This window comes from Giraffa tippelskirchi, chromosome 10 (assembly GCF_054371585.1).
Source record: "Giraffa tippelskirchi isolate mGirTip1 chromosome 10, T2T-mGirTip1v1.2.pri, whole genome shotgun sequence".
Classification (NCBI taxonomy): Eukaryota; Metazoa; Chordata; class Mammalia; order Artiodactyla; family Giraffidae; genus Giraffa; species Giraffa tippelskirchi.
Window position 1 is genome coordinate 146,494,861 of NC_137284.1, and position 16,423 is coordinate 146,511,283.

General features: G+C 48.6%; 1 protein-coding gene and 1 long non-coding RNA gene across 5 annotated transcripts in view; one reads left to right on the top strand and one right to left on the bottom strand.

Annotated features, from left to right (window-relative positions):
- HIPK2 (homeodomain interacting protein kinase 2) overlaps positions 1–16,423 on the bottom strand; it is a 199,866-nt gene that overhangs the window by 107,823 nt on the left and 75,620 nt on the right. The gene's annotated exons all lie outside the window — the stretch shown is intronic.
- Positions 8,534–14,977, top strand: LOC145523235 (uncharacterized). Its single transcript, XR_014066443.1, has 2 exons — positions 8,534–9,557; positions 12,715–14,977. It is a non-coding gene; the product is annotated as an uncharacterized LOC145523235 (long non-coding RNA).

Genomic DNA, 16,423 nt, shown 5'->3' on the forward strand with positions numbered 1-16,423 from the left:
GCCTGAGAGAGTTTCTGAAGCCAGACCATCCAGAGCCCTGGGGCCATTCCACAGAAGCCGGAGTGGGTGTTTATAGAGACATATGCACGCATCCAGGCTTTAACTAAGCTGTTAAAAATAAGTGATTAGTGATGGAATTTTATATATTCTTCAAAACTCTAAATGCCTACCACTTAAAAAAGTTTATCTGTAACATTCAGTAACATATTCACTGAATTCTTATAATGTGCCAAGCATTGTTAGGGGCTTGGGATACGGAGCACATTGGTAAAGAAAATGGACAAATGTGCTGAACACAGAACACGTGATGTTATTTAAGAATTTCGGTTTTGACTTGAACAAAGGGTATCATGGGTGCTATGCCCCCAATCTTTGTCTCAATCCCCCCATCCGTGTTGTCCAGTCCACCACCAGGAGCCCTTGCCGGGACCTGCAGGCCAGCACTGGGGAGGGAATATTAGTTCCCTGGATTCCTCAACTTGCAAACATGAAGCAGCTCAGAGCGGGTCTAATGACCAGCCCCTCCTGCTCCAACATAAATGAAATTCTGGCCAAGACAGCCCAGGTTTGTGTTCGATAATGTTGTGAGGCAGTTTGGGGGTTGGTGGATGGCTGGTTGGCTGAAAGAACAATCTAGATATGAGATGAAACAAAATTTCCCACAGAGAGGGCAAAAGTCTCTGAGAAGAATCTGATGTGGGGCCCTTCTTAGCCACACGCTGCAGAGCTGAGTTTGAGCACATCCGGGGGTGAGTCTGCCCTTGTTCTCCAGCAACACGGGTTCCTGTCATCCCAGCCCGCTGTAAGGTGCTGCCAAGGCTGACAAACACAGATGTCCCACTGGGTCTGGAAGGACAAGTCCAGTGGCCACCGCGTGTACACACTCATACTCACAGCCAGGCACACACGCTTTGTCCTGCTCACTGCCCCGGCCTGCTGAGGTCCTGTTCCTCCTTGACCGTGGGGGTCTGGCATGGAGGACTCTCATTCACCAGGTTCTTTCCTGGCTCTGCAGGTTCCTCGAACTTCTCCACATTCATCCTCTCTAGCTGCCCTGTGGCCGATGCTGCTCACTGGGTTGTTGTTGTATAGTAGCTCAGTCATGTCTGACTCTTTGCAACCCCATGGACTGTAGCCCACCAGGCTTCCCTGTCCATGGAATTCTCCAGGCAAGGATACTGGAGTGGATTGCCATGCGTTCCTCCAGGGGATCTTCCCAACCCGGGTCTTCTGCATTGTAGGCAGACTCTTGACCATCTGAGCCACCAGCGATAACCTGACCTCTTCATGCCAGAGCAGTTGAGGGCAGCCTGAATCTGGAAAAGCCAGGAAGGTCTGGGAGAACTGGCTTCTTTGTCTCCCACCTCTAGCGTCTGGGTCAGATGTCAAGGACCAGGAGGTGGGAACTGTCGGCTGCCTGCCGTCTGGGTCTCTCCCCGGGGCTGTGCTTGGGGGTCTGCTCCCAGCTACAGGTATATATCTCAGAGGGTAAGAGAGGGCTTCTCCGACAGCTCAGTGGTAAGGTATATATCTCAGAGGGTGGGCTTTCTAACTTATTTTCAACTCCAACCTACAATTTTAGCATCAAATACTTCCCTGAATAATGTGGTATGAGGTATTTGTCTATCACCTGTATGTCTCCGATGATCACTATTTTTTTCACATCAGAAATGAACGCCCATGTGCAATCACTACCCCTCTTCCCACCTCCCACCTGACCCACACCTGGACAACTAACTTAAAAATATTACTCTTTACTACAAGGGGCGTTCTGCTTATGTGTATATTTAATGTTACCAGGATAGAACCTGAAAAAAAAAAGTTGGTGAAAAGGTCCATTAACCTACAAGACTCTGGGGTACTTTCTGGAGCTTTTGTGTATTAAAATATACTTATATTTCTAGTTTTATTTATTCTTCTTTTTAATCTTTCCCACCCCTACTCCCTAAGCGTACTTCTAGCTTAAGAGTTCATGTCTTCAGACATCACTGCAAGTCAAACCCCAATATTCATAAGGCATATGAAGAGAAATTCTCAACTTGAAAACATAGTTGCCAGTTGGTGACCCAATACAATAGCTAAAGAATAATCCTGTTACCCCTTGGCCCATAAAGAAGGCTGAGTGCCAAACAATTGATGCTTTTGAATTGTGGTGCTGGAGAAGCCTCTTGAGAGTCCCTTGGACTGCAAGGAGATCCAACCAGTCAATCCTAAAAGAAATCAACCCTGAATACTCATCGCAAGGACTGATGCAAAGAGCTGACTCATTGGAATAGACCCTGATGCTGGGAGAGATTGAAGGCAGGAGGAGAAGGGGAAGACAGAGGATGAGATGGTTGGATGGCATCACCGACTCAATGGACATGAATTTGAGCAAACTCCGGGAGACAGTGGAGGACAGAGGAGCCTGGCGTGCTGCAGCCCATGGGGTCACACGAGTCAGACATAGTGACTGAACAACAACAACCCTGTGATAGCCAGGAGGTGCCTGTTGAATGCCAAGTTTGCCAGGGGAGGAGGGTAAAAGCAGCCTTGGATCCTGTGGTCTTCTCCCAAGAACTGGGGAAATGGTGCACTTTTGTCAGGGAGGCCTGCTCACTACAGGGGAACATCGACCAAGTCGGGCACAGGCAGAGAGAGGTGGCCCCACTCTGCTGGTGTTAAGGAGGCTGCCTAATCCAATCACTACAATGAAGTTCACCCACAAAACAGACCCCTGAAGTTCTCATGATTAAGATTTAGCCAGTACAAGCACCATGACCTTGGAGTTACTTATGTCACATCTTTTCCTATAAGAATCATCTTGCTATCTCATTTAGAATGAAAATAAATATTTCCTATGAAACAGCCCCAAGTTATTTTCATACAATATCATTTATACGTATTCACTAGACTGTTGAAGTTGTCCAGGATTCTTTCTGCTAGTCTGCCTGCAATGCAGGAAACCTGGGTTCGATCCCTGAGTGGGGAAGATCCCCTGGAGAAGGAAATGGCAACCCACTCCAGTAATTCTTGTCTGGAAAATCCCATGGATGGAAGAGCCTGGCAAGTGACAGTCCAGGGGGTCGCAAAGAATTGGACACAACTGAGCGACTAACTCTTTCACTTTCTTTCTTCTAATGAGCCCAGACCGGAGCTGTCCCCATGCACAGTTGCACATCCCTGCGAGTCCCCCACTTCCCGCTGGCCGGAGGGTGACGCCTGATCTCCACTCAACTACCTACTTGGCTCAGAACTCTCACATTATGGCTTGAGTGTTGCGAGAGACTAATTGGGGTCGACAGATACCTAACTCGAAATCAGAAAAAGAGCAGGAAAGGATCGGGAGAAATGAGCCAGAAATCCTGAGAGACACAGAGCTTCCCTGATGGGGTCAGAGACAGAAGTGGCCCGGGGCACATGGGCCTGATGGCAGGGAGCCGAGGACAGGGAGCAGCAGAGATGACAGATTTCAAAGGGACAGCAGGGCACGTGCTTGGGCGGGGAGCTGCACTCAGCGGGTGCGGAGCACCGCAAAGCAGACGTTGGTGGGTTAAAGACCCAGGGACCACATCAACTAAGGGACCCCTGTCTGTGTTTAGTGGGCACTGGCCACAGCATCAGGGGGAATGTTCCGGACATTGAGGAAAGCTCTGTCCTCTTCTGTAAAACGGAGGTGGGGCAGTAAGAGCCAGATGATAGTAACTATACTTCTATTATCTTCCAACTGGGAAAATACCAAACGCCAAAAAGCTATGGTAGCCAAGTAATGTTTTTCAATATACGAATCACAAGAATGTCAATGTGCATCAGAAAAAAAAAGTTGCATGCATCTGTACCAAACATAACTTAGTCTACACACACAGAGTTTACCAACACGTGTGATCAAGGCTCAGCTGCAAGGCAGAAACTAGGAGCGTCCAGCTCTGAGACTTCAGGAGGTTAATGACTTGCTCAAGGTCAAACATTTGGCCTTGAGGCCAGAATCCAGGTCCTTTGGCTCCTGTGCCAGTATTTTTGTATTACCTTTAACAAGTTTGGTTGCTTGACTCTGCGGTCACGAACAGATTAGAACGTCACTGTGGCAGGTGGGAGGGGTCAGCATAGTGACAGCAGTGAGCAGAGATGGCTGAACCCTAGAAGGACCAGGGACGGTCACCGTGAGAAAACATGGATGCTCTGGAGGCAGAAGGACCCAGCTCTATCACTGAGTGGTTGTACAATCCCGGGGTGGGGGGGTTCTTAACCTCTCTGAGCCCATTTCCTCATCTATGAAACGGGGATAATACTCAGGTGCAAGAGCTATGGAGAAAAGAGATAATGTATGTAAAGTTCCCAGCACATAACAGGCATTTAAAAAATGGCAGCTCTAGTTATTATTTTAAGAACTCAATGAATATAGATAAGGGGAGCCTTTTAACTCTGGAGCAGAGAGAATGAAACATCTACATAGAATACATAAGTGCATGTCTGTAGTTGAGCACATTTCATCACATCATAATGATAACCCTGAGGGATTAAGGAAAGGCTCAGCTGGGGAGAGAACACCCTTTGGTAGGAGGAACCTATGTCTGGGAGTCTGACACTCTGGACCCAATTCCAGTAGCACTAGTTACGAGCCTTGTGACATATGGCGATCGGTTCCCTGAAACTGTTTTCTCATCTAGTAAATGGGGATAATGACGGTAGTCCCTGGCCTTTAGCGGGTGCTTATTAAACGTCAGAGCCATTCCCCCTTTGTCTTCTACTCCATATAAGAAGGCAGTGGGTGCTTTGATGTCTTCTTGTTAGATTTCTGTCCAGAAAAATGAAAACATTTTCAAGTATGGCACTGAAATTGGTAAGTTTTAGTCACCTGGAAAAACTTACACACATGTGATACTCTTTAGTCTCCAATATTGTGCAACTCACATGAGCATTTCTTAAAAAAACTCCACATTCATTGGAGCACAAAAATACAGTATGGAGCATGCAGTAAGCACTTAATGAATACTTGCTGCAAATCAAATACATGAAAGGAGTGATAACCCAACTGAAATAATCCAACCTAAAAACAAGCTACTTTCATGTGCATAAAAAGTGCAAGCTTTCCTTAAAATAATTCATTCTAAATTGAGGGGAAAAATCTGGAATTGAAAAAGCAGGAACATACTTTTTTTTTCCTATTCAATAAGTAATCAAGAATGGTTAAGTCTAGGTGTCCTGTATTCCTCAGCACTTTGGGTTTCTCAAGCTTCTCTTTTGACCTTGCTGAAATAAGACGCTTTAATTTCGGCTTAGCAGAAATTCATTTCATTTTCCTGACTCACAAGAGAGATGTATTCAGTAAAATTCGTGCCGCCACAGCTCTCACACGGTCGGTCCTGCCCAGACACCTGCGCCGTAGGGTGCCACCAAGCAGCAGAGACGAGCAAGAGTGAGGTTCTGTCCCCCGGCCCAGTGAGGCACAGGCTCATGTCCACCACAGACAGGATGTGCACTGACCGTGACGCCCCAGCCACACTTGGCTCAGAGCTCCCTGGGCAGGACCAAAGGCACGTTCTTCCAGGTAGGACCACCTCCTGTCTCTGGAGACACATGGGAACTCTGCTCTGGTCTACCTGGGTCTCAAAGGGCCCCAGGCGAGGGTTCAGGGGTCGGGGCAAGCCGGCAGTCACCTGCTGGCCCGATCACCTGTGTACACTTCAGTGCTGTCCGTGGTCACACAAGGATGGAGACAGATAGTGAAATGCGAGCGTGGGAGAGGCAGTGTCTGCTTTGGGGTGGTGGAAGGATGCCGCTGAGGAGCACAAGAGGGTGAGGGATGAGGGCTGGGGGTGCACAGTGAGTGGGGATCAGGGCGAGGTTCCCAAGTCAACCGTGGGCGAGCGACGGGGCATCGCGTGTGGGGCGAGATGCTGCCACAGCCACATCAGAAATTGCCTGAAACACTGCCGAACGACGGTATTTATCTGCCTTGCCTCGGATGACAGTCACAACATCAAAATCCCCAGGGTCACCCCCATGTGAGAAGCCAGCTTCTCCTGGCTAGCTGCTCCCAAACATGCCCCCTCTGGCTGCATCTTCGCCATTTTGTCATGAAAACAAAATGCCTGTCTTCAGCCCAGTGCCTGGGCTTCACTTGCCAACACCGTCTCCACGAAAACCTAATGAAAAAGTAATAAAAGTGACGTATGGTTTATTAATATTCACACTGCCTCCCACTGGCCCAGCATTAGAGGGGGAGGCTGCTGGCAGCTGGTTCTCTGGGAACAGCGGTCCCTTGTCATCAGAATACCCATCACAGCGGTGGTTCCAGAGCCAAGGGGGAGGCCTAAACATAACTGAACGGCCATCAAGAGGTCCACAGCCACCTTTCATCACTGGCCAGCTGGGTGGCCTTGGTGGGGGGGCACCCCACACCACCTCCTGGGGCCACCCCAACCATGAAACAGAGCTGATAATGTCAGTCCAGTTACCTGATGTCACTGCTACCGGGAGGAAAACCTCTGAACTCACAACGCAGAAATGGACCTATCTGAGCTTGAGGATGTTAGAAAGTTTTCTGAGGGGCCGGAGAAGAGCACAGAACCGGAGCAAACCAGAGCTGTTGTACTGAATGACTTACGGGACAGACGATTTGGTACAACCAATACAAACTTCTGAGAGGAGAAAGAGTGTACGCTCGTGAGAAAACTGCTGCGACTTCCCCGGTGGTCTGGGGGTTAAGACTTCACCTTCCAACATAGGGGGTGCGGGTTCAATCCCCGGGATCCCTGATCAGGGAGCTAAGATCCTGTATGTGCCTCACTGCCAAAAAGCCAAAACATAAAGCAGAAGTAATATTGTAACAAATTTAATCAAGACTTTAAAAATGGGCCACATTAAAAAAAAAAAAAAAAGGAGAAGAAAACTCTAGGGAAGGAAGATTTACAAAACTAGTCACTAATATCCCCCGAAAAAGATGGCTTGGACAAATTACCCCAAATGATGGGGCAGCATGACAGGGGAGTAAAACAGCTATAAAAACAGTTTAGTGAAATCTTCTCCCATTTAAGACAGCTTAACTTTGATCATAGTGATTTCTAATTTTCCTTACTGGATTCTTCCTGAGAGAGGGCTCTACTTCTAGGTTCATCATGGCACACTGCCTGGCTTATGACAGGTATCCAATAACTGTTTCCTGAATGAAGGGGGAAAGAAAAGCTGTAGACTTAGAGAAGAGCAGACCTATTATAAATGTCGGAGAACTGGCCAGGAGGAAGAGAGTATTGCAGGGCAGCAGACACCAAGGCAAGGAGTCTTGGTATAAGAAAATGTTTGTGGAACTTAGGTTCGTTTTGTAGATGGTAGGGGTGGAAAAAGCAAATACGTAAATATACACATGAAAGTGAAAGTTGCTCAGTTGTGTCCAACTCTTTGCGACCCCATGGACTATATAGTCCATGGAATTCTCCAGGCCAGAATACTGGAGTGGGCAGCCTTTCCCTTCTCCAGGGAATCTTCCCAACCCAGGCATCGAACCCAGGTTCCCCGCATTGCAGGTGGATTCCTTACCAGCTGAGCCACAGGGAAGCCCAAGAATACTGGAGTGGGTTACCTTCTCCAGCGGATCTTCCTGACCCAGGAATTGAACAGGGGGATCTCCTGCATTGCAGGTGGATTCTTTACCAGCTGAGCTACCAGGGAAGCCTTCTAAAGGTTTGGCCCGCTTTAATTTAAGGTTCCAATTCTCACATAATCCAGAGGGTATGTCCCATTCACTTGCTAATGAGCAATAAGGTGAATCTTCCCATCTGGGAATAAAAACTTCATCAACCTTAATCTCTTTTTTTCTTAAAGAGTGGCATTTTGTCTCATAAATCCTGCTCACAGTGCCAATTAATGTTTTGCTGAAAGTTTTCACTTTGGTCTTAGGTTCAAAGGATTTGTTACCTACACATGTTAACATATGTATGTTTATATTTAACATTTACATATTAAAAATACGTATATATTTAACACATGTTAAATATACATGTGGTTAGATGCAGATTTGTCTGTCATCTAAAGGCTAGTGAGAATAAAATTTAACTATCCACGTGGCAATTCGGGGTGGGGGAGGGTGAAACACCAAGTTTTTACTAGGGAAGACAGCTGACGTGAAAAATAAAACCCAGGTACTCTGCAGTTCCTCTGAAGGGCAGGGCCAAGAAAGGGTGTGACACAGAAGAGGCAGAGATGTAAGGAAGGGGCGGAAAGGGCCAGATGGGAGGCAAGCACGAAAGGAAGGGATCTGTGTCTCCCTGGGGCACTCACTTCTCAGGGGACACACTCTCAGCAGTTTCCTCTTCAGAGAAGTTGACGTTTCTGTGCATTTCCACGGGCCAGGCCCTGCGTGCGTGGATTCATTTAATCCTTACACTTTTCTAAGACAGTGTTGTAGTCCCTGACGTAGGGATTAAGAAGGTTAAATAACCTGCCCAAGGACACAGTCCGGAAGCTGCAGAACTAGAATTTTATTTCAGGTTTGCCAGCTCTAAAAACCAGCAATACCATACACTTCAGGAATACTAAAAGTGTCATAACAAAGGTCTTTTTTTTTTTTTTTTAAGACCAAGATTAGTCTCCCTCATAAGATAGAGCAAGCAAGAGAGAGACAGCAAGGAAGGCAGGTACCCCAGCTCTAGGACCCCCAGCTCACTGCTCATGCTGCACCTGCTCTGCAGGTGAGATCAGTTTCCTCAGAGCAGCACCGACTTCCACTTTTATACCCTGGGTGTCCGGCGCCCTCAAAGAGAGTAAAGATAAAGCTGTTCCTGGGACTTCCCTGGTGGTTCAGTGGCTAAGACTCCAGACTTCCAGTGTAGGGGGCCCAGGTTCGATTCCTGGTCAGGGAACTAGATCCCACATATCACAACTAAAGATCCTGCATGCAGCAATTAAGTCACGGCTCAGCTAAATAAATAATTAAAAAAAAAAAAAAAGCTGTTCCTTCTCTTGCCAAGTCAAGGAAAAAAAAATATACTTCAGTGTTTCAGCCCAGCACCAGAAAAGTATAAATGAACCTAAAAAATCTGCTTTTGTAAGGATTTTAAAATCAACTCCCAAAGTTACCACACAAATACAGTTCTCAAAGCTACTCAGATTCAAGCTGGCATTTTTTAACAATTCTGGGTCCCAGTAAAATCTCATCCCACTCCAACTTTTTAGCCTGAAAAAGTTCCTTTCTTTTTAAAAAGTAATTTATCAAGGTGAAATACACATAATATAAAATTCACCATTCTGTGTTATTTAGTATATTCACAGTGTTGTTTGGTCACTACCCCTACCCAGTTGCAAAACATTTCCATCACTTCCAAGAAAAACCTCTTCCCCATTCAGCAGTTTCACCCATTCCTCCCCACTCCCTACGCCATCAACCATTAATCTGCATTCTGTCTTTATGGGTTTATCTGCCCTGTTGCTGGGCTCCCCAGGTGGCATTAGTGGTAAAGAACCTGCCTGCCAATGCAGGAGACGTGAGTCCAATCTCTGGGTCAGGAAGATTCCCCTGGAGGACGGCATGGCAACCCACTCCAGGATTCTTGCCTGGAGAATCCCATGGACAGAGGAGCCTGGTGGGCTACAGTTCATGGGGTTACAGAGTCAGACATGACTGAAGCAACTTAGCACACTCTGTTCATATAAAGAGAATCACACAATACTCGACTGTTTATGTCTGGCTTGTTTCACTCAGCACAGTGTTTTGGATGTACACCCATGCTGCAGTGTGTGTGTCAGTACCTCTTTCCTCTTTATAGCTGACTATTAATAATATTCTGTTGTGGGCACACACCACAATCTGTTTAAACATTCATCCCCTACTGGACATTGGGGCTGTTTCCACCTGCAGGCTATTGTGAATAATGCTGCTATGAACATATAAGTATTTGTCTGAGTATCTGCTTTCAGTTCCTCTGGAATAATTCTACGTTTACAATTTTGAGGAACTGCCAAATCTTTCTATAGTGGCTGTGCCATTTTATTTGACCACCACCAATGTATGAAGCCTCCTGAAATAGTTCTTTTAAACATATCTAATTTATGGAAAAAAAAAAAAAAGCCCTGAAACGATTATTAATGCTGACCTTTGCGGCTATGAAAGGCTTAGGGAATTTATGTAACAACTTTCCTTTAACAGTTCTTGCGAAATCTCTAATCCTCAACCCCCTCCCATAAGTATGGAAGAATATGTTAATCACCAGAACCCTCAGGACATTAACAATCCAGCTAGTTGCCCAGGACTAATACCTAGGACACAATTACAAAACAAACGTAAGTCCAAAAGTCCCATCAAATGCAAGGAGGCATAAAATACAGATTTTTACATGCAACAAGAATTTACAGCAGACAAGGGAGAGATGCACCGGAGAGTAAAGTGGCTAAAGACAGATGAATAGAGAAATGAAGTCTAAGACCTTGAAGAACGGGGGCACAATAAATAAGAAACACAATAAGCCCTGGCTTCCATCCAGTGGCCACCTTAAGGGTGGGGTAAGGGTGCAGGGGTGCTCTGCTCTGTTACTGCAGGGCAGCTTGGGAAGCAAGCACCCTGAGACCCAGACAAAAAGCTGGGCTCCTCAACCCTGGCCAGCACCTGGCACGATCTCATTTCCCAAGGGCAGCAGGGAACAAATCCCCTGCAGAAGAGCCCCCACTCCGCACCTGCCAAGAAAGGCGAGGTTGTCATGTTTCGTTAGAAATGTTCAATTTCTGTGGCAAAACAAACCCAGCAATTCTCATGCTGTGCAGGCAAAATGCAAGTATTTAAGTGTGGTGAGTCTCGATGGCTAGATGGAAGGAAGGATCCCATGAATGTGTACAAGGTCCCTCCCTGCTTAGGCTGCGCGTGCCTTCCTTCCACAGCCAGAAGTTAGATTTTTGTGTGGAGGGACCCGTCACCACAGCTCAGGCCAGCGTGACACTCAGGTGCACCCCGCGGCAGGAGGGGAGGGCAGGGTCTGGGGTGTGGGGGTGCGGGTCCCTGTGCCTCACGCCCCAGGCGGTCCTCCCTGGCGCACAAGCCCCGCCGTGCTTGACCCTCAGCGAGCTGAGGAAATCAACCGTTCTACACCTGACACTGCCGTGGGCTGCATCCATCCTGTTTACACTTTTCAGTGCAAGCTGGGGGGGGGGGGGCAAGGCTGACCTGTCCCCGAAGGCACGGAAAGGGCGGGGCGCGGGCGTGTGGCACGCCCCCAAAGGACACGCACATGCACTGCAACTGTGCGCCTGCACTGCGCACTCTCCCACCCAGACTCATTCATTTCCAATCCGGCGCGGATGTCTTCCTGTCCTGTGCGTCAAGGATGCCACGTGGCGCTAACACCAGAACAGGGAGGGAACAATAAACAAAAGCAAGTAGTATGCAAATCTGAGTGTCCGGTGCGGAACTAAGCAGGCGCCTCCGAAGGTGGCGGGAAAACCAATCGTGGCTCCTCGGTCCCTCCAGAGGAGAGTGGGGAGGACAGAAGCCAGGACAGGAGGCTGCTCACATCAAACACATTCCTGGGCCTGCGTGCAGACCGGGTCTGTGCCTCGACCAGGGCAGGAATTGCCTGGACAGAGTGGGACGTGCAGGCTGCACCCGTGGGGCTAGTCACCAACACGTGGGTGACCCCCAACAAGACACTGACCACACAGTGAGATGGCGACAACGCTGCCAGAGCTACCCTCGGTGTTATGGTCACATAAAGCATGTCCCTGGGGTGCAGAAAATGCAAGCCCTCATCATAACCAAAGTGAAAGTGAAGTCGCTCAGTCGTGTCCAACTCTTTGCGAATCCATGGACTGTAGCCCACCAGGCTCCTCCGTCCGTGAAATTTTCTAGGCAAGAGTACTGGAGCGGGTTGCCATTTACTTCTCCAGGGGATCTTCCCAACCCAGGGATCGAACCCAGGTCTCCCGCATTTCGGGCAGACACTTTACCGTCTGAGCCACCAGGGAATCCCTCATCATAACCAAAGACTCAGGTAAATACAGGCTGTTAACTCCCACCCAGACGGTCTGGCAGACTCGGCACTTCCGCTGATTTCTTTGATGGCTTCATGTTCCTGAGATTTCCATCCAAATGGGTGTGTTCCTAAGAGATGCTCTTTCCAGAGAAGCTGTGGCTCATCCCCCAAAGCTGGGGGTGGGGGTTGGGGGTGGGGGTGGGGTGTCTGCACTGGGTCTGCAGCCTCACACACACAGATGTTTGACATCCTGTGCTGAGCAGAGCTTGTAGAGTAATGAGATGAAGATACGGGTCTTTCTATACAAACCATGACACAGAATACCAACTGGGAAAAGTTGGGGAAAATGCTAATGGCTCATTTTCAGATAAAAAAAAAAAAATCTATCTTCGATCTTACTATTTCTGTCAGCACCAGCAGAAACCTCATTTGGGTCCACATGGCCCCAAACTGAGAAGTAACATGAGTACATTTCTTGTGGGGGCAGCAAAGCAATTAACTGGTAACACTCTGAGAGCTGAGGTCTCGCTTAATCATGTCTCCAGAGTCTACGTATGGCAGTGCCTGAGACATCCCACCGCTGCTGATGTACCTGGATTAGTGTGGGAGTACCTTGGGAACACAGGTTGAAGAAAAGAAGAAAAAAGGAAAAGCCAGGGATAGAAAGGAAAGGCCGGGCATGGCTAGAAATAGTAACACAGTGACGGTCTCCACTATGCCCGAGGCTCGCAGGGCTGCGTGAGGCTAAGCACAGAGGGGCGAACTCACATAGACCTTCCAGGTGCCCACGGCCCAGGTGTGCTACGTCACCTGGTCCAACTAAGGAGATGGCCTGTCAGGGAGGTTAGGAGACCCACCAAGAGTCATATGCTTGGCGGGACACTGAGACCCGGGTCTCTGTCTCCATCTCACCTCCCTAGATGTGCCAGCAGTGGCTGGTCACGCCAGCTTCCTGGAACATGGGTTGTTAACATCAGCCCCGGTTCTTTCACGGGATCTAAGAGCCAGACTCTGGTTCCAGGAAGTTTATAATTTCCTTGGAGGTCAAATGGACGAGTGAATAACATGCCAGGTTAATCAGCGTCCGAATGTTTCCAGAGGAAGAGGTTATTTCTGGTTGTGGTGGATTTGGCACTTGGCTTCCACAAAAGGAGTGGGACAGGGCTAGGTTTCAGGGTCTGGGTGTAGGGGAGGGCGGGGGGGGGGGGGGCAAGGGAGAAGCTGGGGCTTTGGAACAGGACTTAGGATTCTGAACCGGGACGTGGGAGTATAGCAGGAACCAGAGGAAGGGACACGGATCGAGGAAGGAGCCACAGGAGGGCATCTTCTGAGAAGGAAAAGGACACACAGAAGGGCAAGCAAGGATGCCCCGGTGCTCCTTGGAACTGGCACAGACAGAGACAGGCCTGGGAGACAGGGCAGGGGTGGCCATGAGCTCCGATCTGCAAACGGATGGACCTCCCGCTGCAGGAAAGGCACAGAAAACCCATCTTCAACCGGCCCCTCAGAGCTGCAGAGGGCGCAGTGAAACGACATTTACATGCTGTGGACGCTCCTGTTTCTCCCAAGGAAACGAGTGAAAAGTTCCTGTCAGTGAGGTGGGAACAGAAGGGCCCGTGGCTCTGGGCCCGGCGTGTGGCCCTGGGCCATGGCCCAGTCACTGGGGTGTGTGGCCCAGGTCATGCTGCTGGGAACTGGCCTCATCAGGCCCCGGATCACCGCTGGAGACAGGGCCCTCTCTCCAAGGCCCGTCACTCAGAACACACCCAGCAAAACCCACTGCATCCAAGATGGTGCACAGGTGCCCTCTCTTTGAGGGGATAAAAGACCCTTCCTACAAAACCAGCTACCCCTCGGTAATAAGCCAATGTCCCCACAGATGGGAGGCCTGCCGTTGGGAAAAGCTTAGTTTTTAGGAAAGCTACTTTATCGAAAACCATGTTGCTTCACTCCTGGGTTTGTTGGCCAAGGCCATAATGAGGTAAGAGCCAAGGGCAGGGCCCTGCAGGCACAGTAAGGTCGGATGACCAGATTCCACAAAGTCTTCATCTTCTTTCTGGACTCTGAGATTTCAGAGGTAACAGTCCCTCATGTCTCTGTTTCTAGCGGTCACTGTCCTTCACTTTTAGAGGACAAGTCCATGAACTACACATGGAACAGAACACGTAAAGAAACTTTGCGACAGAAACGCTTCTGTCATCAGCAGCTGTTTATTCCCCAGAGTTGTTTTCATAGTTCCCCGGGCCGGCTGTTTCCAGTAATGACTGTTGCCCTACTGGCCATCCTGTCACAGGATGGACAAAGATATCTCTTTTACCCAAACACAACACAACACAACAAAAACAGGAAGAGAAACGACTCAAGATAAAGTTTAAGGGTTTAATATTACTAACAGTTTCCTTGGAGATCTTTAGGGGTAAATAGGTTCTAAATGTTCACTCAGAATTTAAAAAATTTTCTGTGTAAGTTCTATGAGTTTTAGCCCGTCACCACCTTGACAGTCGGGACACAGAGCCATGCCACCTCCCAAAGGTCTCCCTGCCGTGAACATTCGCCTTTCACAATGACAACATCGGACTCTCGGGGCCAGAGCTATTTCTATTCTGGGGGTTCACACTTAGTGCATTTTTGTTTGCCAATATAAGTTCTAATTTACAGAGAGAAGAAGACTGGAAATCCTTCATCGGAGGTCAGTAGATGGTAAATAAACACTACCCATAGTCTCTCCCTCATGTTCTGGCCAAAAAACTGATTTTTATGGTTAATAATGACATACATTAGGTGGTGACTGGAGATACTTCTGCAGCCACATGAAGCCCGATCTGAAGGGATGGCAAACATGGAGACCAGCCTGCTTCCTGCCACTGAACTGCACAACCTAACACACACACGCCAACCACAGCCACACACACCCACCTACCAACACTTAACCACATATATAATACATACTAACATGCATGCCACACACAATACACCCCTCACATACACACACACAGACATACAACATATACCAACACATACACACACCAACACTCACACATCCCCACCTACCAACACCCGTCACATATACAATACACAGTAACACATATGCCACACTCAATACACACCTCATATGTACAACACAGAGACATATACAACATATGCCAACACACACACACACCAACGCACCTCCCACATAACAACACATATCACATATACAACACACCAACCACACATCACACATATAACACACATCAATGTACATTCACACATCGAAAACACACACATTACATATATATACCCTCACACATTCACACATCCAAACATTCACAGCATAAACATACAACATTCACACACACACACACACACACACACACACACTCACTCCTTCAGGGAATCTCTGAGCAGAGTTTTGCCCATCACTCTAGTCAACACCTTTCTGATGTTGGTGGAGACGGAGAGTGGATGCAGGAAGCGGGGCAGGTGGCGGATGCTTTGTAACTTCCTGAGGCTTGTGTGCCCGGCTCCCCACTGCCCTGAGGCTCGTGTGCCCGCAGTCAAGCAGAGGATCCAAACAGCAGCGGCTGTTCGCGAGTAGCAAACGCGAGCAGGTACGCGAGCAGTGGCAGGAGGGTGCCGGGCCTGTGTCCTCAAGTTGAGAATGCTGCGCCGAGTCTCTCTCCTGACTCAGGAAGAGATGTTGCTCTTCTCCTCAAACACTGACCCCTTCACTGCTGCACTGGACACTGTCTCTTCCTGACACCAGAGGAAGCCCAAACACACTCCTTTAGCGCCTGCTGCATGTGAAGGAGGTGCTGGGCCTCCACGTGCACATGAAAAAGAAACGACGCATGACCCCAAGGAGTCTGGGGATGTTGACAGCTAACAATGATAATACCAGGTCAAAGAAAATAGATGCTAAGCCACAGGCACATAAACCAGCAAGGGGGCCCAGCGGGGAACGTGATGGTTACTAATGGTCGAGGCAAGGTGCACACGGGTGAGCCACACACCAGCCATCTGGTTTGGTGGGTCCCTGGAACAACCTCAAGAAATGCTGTCATATCTCTCTTGTAAGAAAAAGAACAGGGAGCCTCAGAGAGGTTTGGGAACTCATCTGAAGTCACACAGCTATAAAGCAGCAGATCTGGAATTCACACCCAGGTCTCTGCCAGTAGAGTGAGGATGGTAAGAATGATGACAATGATGCTAACAGTAGCAGCAGGAAAAGTAGTAAGAGCAGCTAGCAAGGGCTGAGTGCTTGCCACATGCCAGGCACACACTGAGCGGTGGGCGATTTACTTTATCCTCTACGGGAGAGCTCTGTACACTCAGCTGCTAAGAAAGAAGACAAAGTTACAGGGCCCGCGACGAGCATGTTCGGAACATCTCACAAAACGGGAAGCAGAGAAGGGGTCAGGGGCTTGGAGGACAGCACTGTCTCCACACGCGCAAGGCTCCCTGGCCAGGTCTTGCTGGGCTCGGCCCCTTCTTTGTGCTCGGAAGTCATT